Below are 6542 nucleotides of genomic sequence, written 5' to 3'. Positions count from 1 at the left end.
AGACTGTGATGGTGGAGGAGCATTACATGAACCTGTAGGAAAGGTTCAAAGCTTTGGAGGAGGGGTTTTTCACTTTCTCCAAGTTTGGACTTAAATTTACTCATGCTACTACAACTACCCTCCAATTGCTGGCACAGGAGAAGGAGGAAGCTAGCTTGGACATGGAGGACAACAAATTACTCTTTAAGTTCCTTGCTAACGACTGGGCCTAGATTCTTCTTCATGCAATAGGAAAAGGGAAAAAAAGAAGTCTAAGTCTTTTTTTAATTCTATTCAGTTATGGGGTCCAAGGATCCAAAGACTTTATATACTATTATGGCAGTTATGGTTTTGCTGGTTATCAGTTATATTTAAGTTTTTATAAGGCCTGGGTGCCTTGTTGGACTTTGGTTAGTTGCTAGGGTTCCTTTTTGGTTCTAGCTCTCTGGTTTTTGGTTTTTGTCTCTAACTGCTGGTACTCTTGTTCTTTTTGTCTGTTTTTGTTACTAGTTGGTAATGTGCTGGTTACCAGCCTTTTGACTGTTAAGGGCTAACCCCCTTATTTTTGGTCGCTTTTAATTTCAAAAACAACACCTATAGTTATGACATCTCTAGTCTCCATGTCCCTAATATAGACATAATAAGGAGTGAACTCAACAATTTAATCTTCTACCCCATGAGTAATTTGGTAAATGAAAAGGATATTAGCGGTCAAGGATGGTACACAAAAAACATCATTAAATGTACCTTATCCCATAGGAATAAAACCTTTCCCACAAACCTTCATGTATTTATTATTACCATCAATGTAGGTGGAGAATTGCAAGGCTCCATAGAAGAAAAAATATCCATAGAAGATTCCATATGATGTGATGCACCTAAATCAAAAAGCCATTTACACTACTCAGGATGTGTTGAAGAAATAAGTGCTTTTCCTTTTCCTCTAGATGATGATGTAGATTTAGTAGCTACCTAATATTGAGAAGAAGGAGAAGATATTGATGAGGGAAACTAGATATTGTTGTTTTGAAGAATGTGAGTGAGTTCATCAATCTTCTTATGAAAACATTTATGCTCATCATGTCCTAGGTTTTTGAAATAAGCACATTTATCTCTATTTCTTCTAGATGATTCCTCTCTTGAAGAGGACTTGGATTCAATATTATGTTGTGAAGGAGAGTCATCACATTTTTCATGTTGCTTAGGATCCTTGTGTTGTTTTTTTCCCTTTCTTTTGGGAGCCTTTGGAGAGGATTCATTTGTAACCAATGCTTGATACTTTGTGCACTAACTTTGCTTGTTCCCTTGTGAGCTAAGCTACAAATTCATCAAGAGAAGGCATTTTGTATGCACTACCAAGAGCATCCATAGTAGCATAGAATGTGGAAACAAATATTGAATATTTAGGACCTAGCCTTGAAAGAATAGATAATATCAATTGCTCATCATCTTTAGTAATACCACAATTAGAAAGCTCTAATATAATGGAATTGAACTTAGAGAAAAAGTCTTGAATATTGTCAAAATCACATGGACTTAGACCTATAAGCTCATTCTCCAATTTGAATTTTCTTATTCTATTAGGTTTAAAAAAGATTCCTTCCAATGTATTCTAGGCATCATGAGGATGTGTGTAGGATGCAATATGATATAAAAAATCATTGGAGATGGTAGATCTAAGAGAGCCAAGTGCTTTATCCCTTCTATCAAACCATTTACTTCTTTTTGCAACACCTATAGCTAGTTCTAGATCATGTCCAAGAATCATTCTAAGCAATCCAATACTCATCAACTGATTAGAAACTACTTGTTTCCATTCATGATAGTTATATGGAGTGAGTAATGGAACTTTTGAAAAATCCATAATGAATCAAAGGATGACTGAAATCAACTAATAATTCCTTCAAATTACTGATTCAATTATGAAAATTGCAATCCAAGTATTCACCAAGTGAAAATATGGCCAAAGAAGACCTATTTTTGAAAGTGATATGCTCACTATAAATCACTAAAATCTTATTATATATCTAGGAAGTAAAGGAAAAACCATGCACTTTCAAAAAAAATTGTACCTGAAAAATTTATCGAATGTGCCCAAATAGAGCCTTGAAAGTTGTAGAAAATGAGATTTGCAATTTTAAAAAAAATTCAATGATAGACATCCAAAATCACCTACACCATTGTGTAGATTGTGAAATTCTACCTCAAAACAAAAAAATTTCTCGAAAAAAGGAGTCTGTTTGAGGAAGATATCACTATTTGAAAATCACCTCTGAAATCATTTTCTCTGAATCACTGCTGCCGCACCTTCAAAAATCAAATGGCTCTAGATTTTGCCTCAAATGTCCAATTTGGATGAAACAAAACTCTATTTAGGGGTTTTTGGACCTCCTCTATATGATGACAACCTCTAATTTGCACTAGCAAGCTCCAATTTTCACCCGCAATAGAAGGTAAAAAAATAGGACTCTCGAAATCTCCTCCAAATTGTGATGTCCAAATTGCCAAATGTTGCACTAATAATGAGTCAAGCCAAGATTGCACTTCTTGAGAAGAAGTCTTCACATCATGAGAGCTCTGATTCCATGTTAGAGTTTTAGGTGACTCTACAACACCCACAGGATCAAATGAAAGACCAAGATAACTTCCACAAGAGATTGGAAAACTATTTAAGCTAATATGCAATGCATTATCCTAAGTAAGCTTAAGTAAGTGTAATTAGTGAATATTTAATTACAAAAACACTAATACTATGTAATAAAGTGTAATAAAATAATATAATTTGAGTTGGTTAGCCTCAAGAGTTAGGGCTAAGTGGTTAGATCCTTTTACAGTGGTGGAAAATGCCTATATAAGGAAGGCCCTTAGGTAATCTAGGGAAGTTACAAGTGGTAGTTTTCATCTTTATAGAAGAATATTGTGAGGAAGGAGGTGCCCATGTGGGTTTGCATATTGTAAAAAAATCTGTAACTCTAGTCTTGTGCAGCTAATTAGAAGCCCATATTTTATTCTTGCAAATTGTTGGTGTTTCTCTATTTCTATTATGTGTTTGTGGCATTAAGGGGAGCACCCTTCATTAATATCTTATAGTATGTCATATATGGAATGGGCATAATCTTCTTGATATCTCTCTTCCTATAGATTCCCCTATACTCAGGTGACCTTTGCCTAGACATTGTCTACCCTCTCTCTCTACAGATAGTAATCCTTATACCAAGGCCACCTTAGTCTATATGTTTGCCTTTTTGGTCACTAATGTATCATAATCCTCCTATTTGATGTGACCAAGGGGTTGTCTCTATACTAGATAAACTACCTATGCTAGGGCATCTTTCCCTAGTATCTAGACCTATTCATGTGGATGTTCACCTCTTGCTACTAATATTGGATTCCCTTGCACCATAGTTGATTCTCACACTTGCACATGAACCGCAAGCTACCTCTACTATGTAGAAACTTTACTAAGTTACCCTATCATGATGGTCCTACTCCACTATTATCTACATTGTTATCCCCTTGTCATCTCCCTCCTCACAATATCCCTCATCCCCATCTACCTCTCATGTTGGTTTCTCATCTACATGTACCTATCTTGGGATGGCCAATCTAAATGGTTGATGTAATTCCTATTATTGTGCCCAATATGGGGTCATCCTTGTATCCCAAAAACTATCATGTCCCCATATCTTCCTATTATTGTGCCCAATATGGGGTCATCCTTATATCCCAAAAACTATCATGTCCCAATATCCAAGGGACTTCTTCCATATCCAACCTCACTATTTGAATCTTATTTTGTACTAACCATAGTACCAATCTCCCAAATAACCACTAGATGTAGAAATCCATATGGTAGTTTATTCTAGATGTACCCAAACTGCCTATGGACCCTCGAGGGGATGCGGTGAGTGATCATGTATGTAGTCCTCCCTACTAGCCAACAATATGTCTATATGTGTTAGAGGTGATAAAAGTCATCTCGATCATCCTCCTTTTACTCCTATTATGTCAACCCTAATGACCTCAATTCCCATAATTAGAAAAAGGTTTTCAATCAAAGGTAGTCATGTCATTAATGGTCCTCCTCTAGTAGATAATTGTATTTTTTCACTCCATAGTGGATTAAAGGTCTATATATAAAAATGAAAGGCTCATGTAGATACTTGGTCTCTTGGTTTCAAATAGGGTACACTACAAAAATGTGCTTCCATGGCTATAATAGTATCATAGTCACCCCTAGACCCAGTGTCCTACCCCTCTAGTAGGCACCCATATGATGATCATAGTATAACCAATATAGGATGTGTTGTGATTTCACAACACACACCCCATTTCTCTTAGAAATGAGGATCCCCTAGTATATATTTTTAGCTTTCTAGATCCCTAGTCTAGGGTCTGAGTCTTTTTTAGTGCTTTACTTGGTGTTTTTTTCTTAGTTTGGCTCTCTGCTAAAAAACCCATTTTGTCAAAAATTGGAGACTTTGAAAAGAAAAGTGAATTTGGAGTCAAAAGGTGCACACTAGTGCACCTAATGCATCTAGTGCATCATTCAAGGTGCACTAGTGAACTAAGGGAATTGGTGTGGGAGAACTTCCCTTTGGAAGTATGCACTTGCACACATGCATAGGTGTGCACCTCCAAAGGTGCACTCCATCCCAGGCCTATAAAAGCTTGGGACCCCTTCCTCTTCCTATCTCATTGTGTCTTCTTAGTCTTTAGTGAGTGCACCTCTACACATTGTGAGGTGCACTTCATCTCCTACACACAACATAGAGAAAACCATTAAAAGGAAAAGGTTCACAAGATGCACACCTTTTTTTTTTGCAATAACACAATAAAAATAACTTAGTAAGAGAAAAACAACACCTAACCTACGTTAAACTCCACCTAGTGAAAGATGTGCATGTGTGCATCTATCCAAGGTGTGCACATGCACACCTTTCAAAGGTGAAGCATCCCTAACATTAAAAATTAATGGTGCACACATAGCACACCACATAAGGTGCACTATGTGTGCACCCTATATTTTTCAAACATAAGGCTTTGCACTATAAGGGTGCACACCTAACACACCCCACAAGGTGCACTAGGTGCGCATTCTTATTGGTGTTTTGTTTGCTTAGGAAAGATACACCTAGCACACCCTTAAGGTGTACAAGGTGTGCCAAGTTTGTCTATTAGAGTTGTTTTATAGGTTTTTTAGGTGTTTTGTCATAGTTTTCAGGATTTAGGGTTTCTAGGTCATAATTTTTGGTAATTAGAGTTTATTTAAATTGATTTTTTTCACCTTCTAGACTAATGGATGTCTATTTTGGGCAGATTAAATCACTTCCTCCTTATCCTCCCTTGCTACAAAGATGGCTCCAAAACTAGTGGTCTTCAAATTTCAAGGTGTTCAATCAAAATCATGCTTCTAGAATGCTCATTTGGAGATCCATGATACCGAGCTAGGCCATATTGACTAGAATGCATTCATGGGCCTATGCAACAAGCCAAATGAGAAGCCCCCTATGGTATCTACACTTATTAGATTAGGACTAGTAAATGCAGCTTCACATACAATTTTACTATAGTCTTTTGAGTTGATTATGGCATTGGTAGCTATGTTTTAGAGGAGAGAGTTATAATAAGCATAACTAGAGAGATCATCCTAGATCTAAGGCCTAAGAACATCAAGAAAGTGTTTCATCTTCTGAGGGTAGACTAGTATATTAGGTTGACATACCATTAAGTAGAAAGGTGGTATAGAGAGCATGAACAAGAAGCCACAAAAATCATTCAATCCTTATATCTCATTGATAGGGCTCCTCTTGAGAAGAAAGTAGGAAAAGTAGATATGACGAGAGGTTATATGAAAAAATGATATTAGACATTCGATAGTGCTCCTAACTAGAATCATGGGATTACCAATAGTAGGATACTTGAATATATGAATGGTACACTTCATTGAAACCATTAGAAGGGTGAAGATACCAATTGACTGGGCCTCAATTGTAAGTGAGAATTTAGATGAAAAATTAGTGGCAGTAAAAAACAACTAAAAGTTCTATATGAAATCATATTTCATGTATCTGTTAGCTACAAAAGCAACAAATTATTTGTGGTTGTTCAAAAGGGGCAATTTGTGAGATGTTGATGCATGGCCTCATGTGGTATACCCCCAGCTAGTAAGGAAAAAGCTTTTAGAACATAGTAAGGAATAAAAAATAGTGAATGATGCCTTTATTTTTGTAATCATTCAATTTATCAAAGGAGATTATGAGAAAAGGATGTCAAAATAGGCAGCAAGAAAGATTACAAAAAATGGTGCCTATTACATCCAATTTAAGACATTCACCTATTTGAGGGTAACAGGTGCAACTATAAATCCAAAGAAGCTTCCTAGGTATCAATGTGATAGACTTATATTGCTAGATATTGCAAGAGAAGACTTATTTGCATATGAGAGAGTAAGGAAGCAACAAAAGAAGACTTGGGTATGGCCCATTACTATAGGTCCATTTGGTGTTAAACAGGAGCAGGATATCATGACTTTTTAGTTTGAATGGGATCAATATCCGTTA

This window comes from Cupressus sempervirens, chromosome 7 (assembly GCF_028749045.1).
Source record: "Cupressus sempervirens isolate cs-2001-9-10 chromosome 7, ASM2874904v1, whole genome shotgun sequence".
Lineage (NCBI taxonomy): Eukaryota > Viridiplantae > Streptophyta > Pinopsida > Cupressales > Cupressaceae > Cupressus > Cupressus sempervirens.
Note: the sequence above shows the minus strand (reverse complement) of the source record.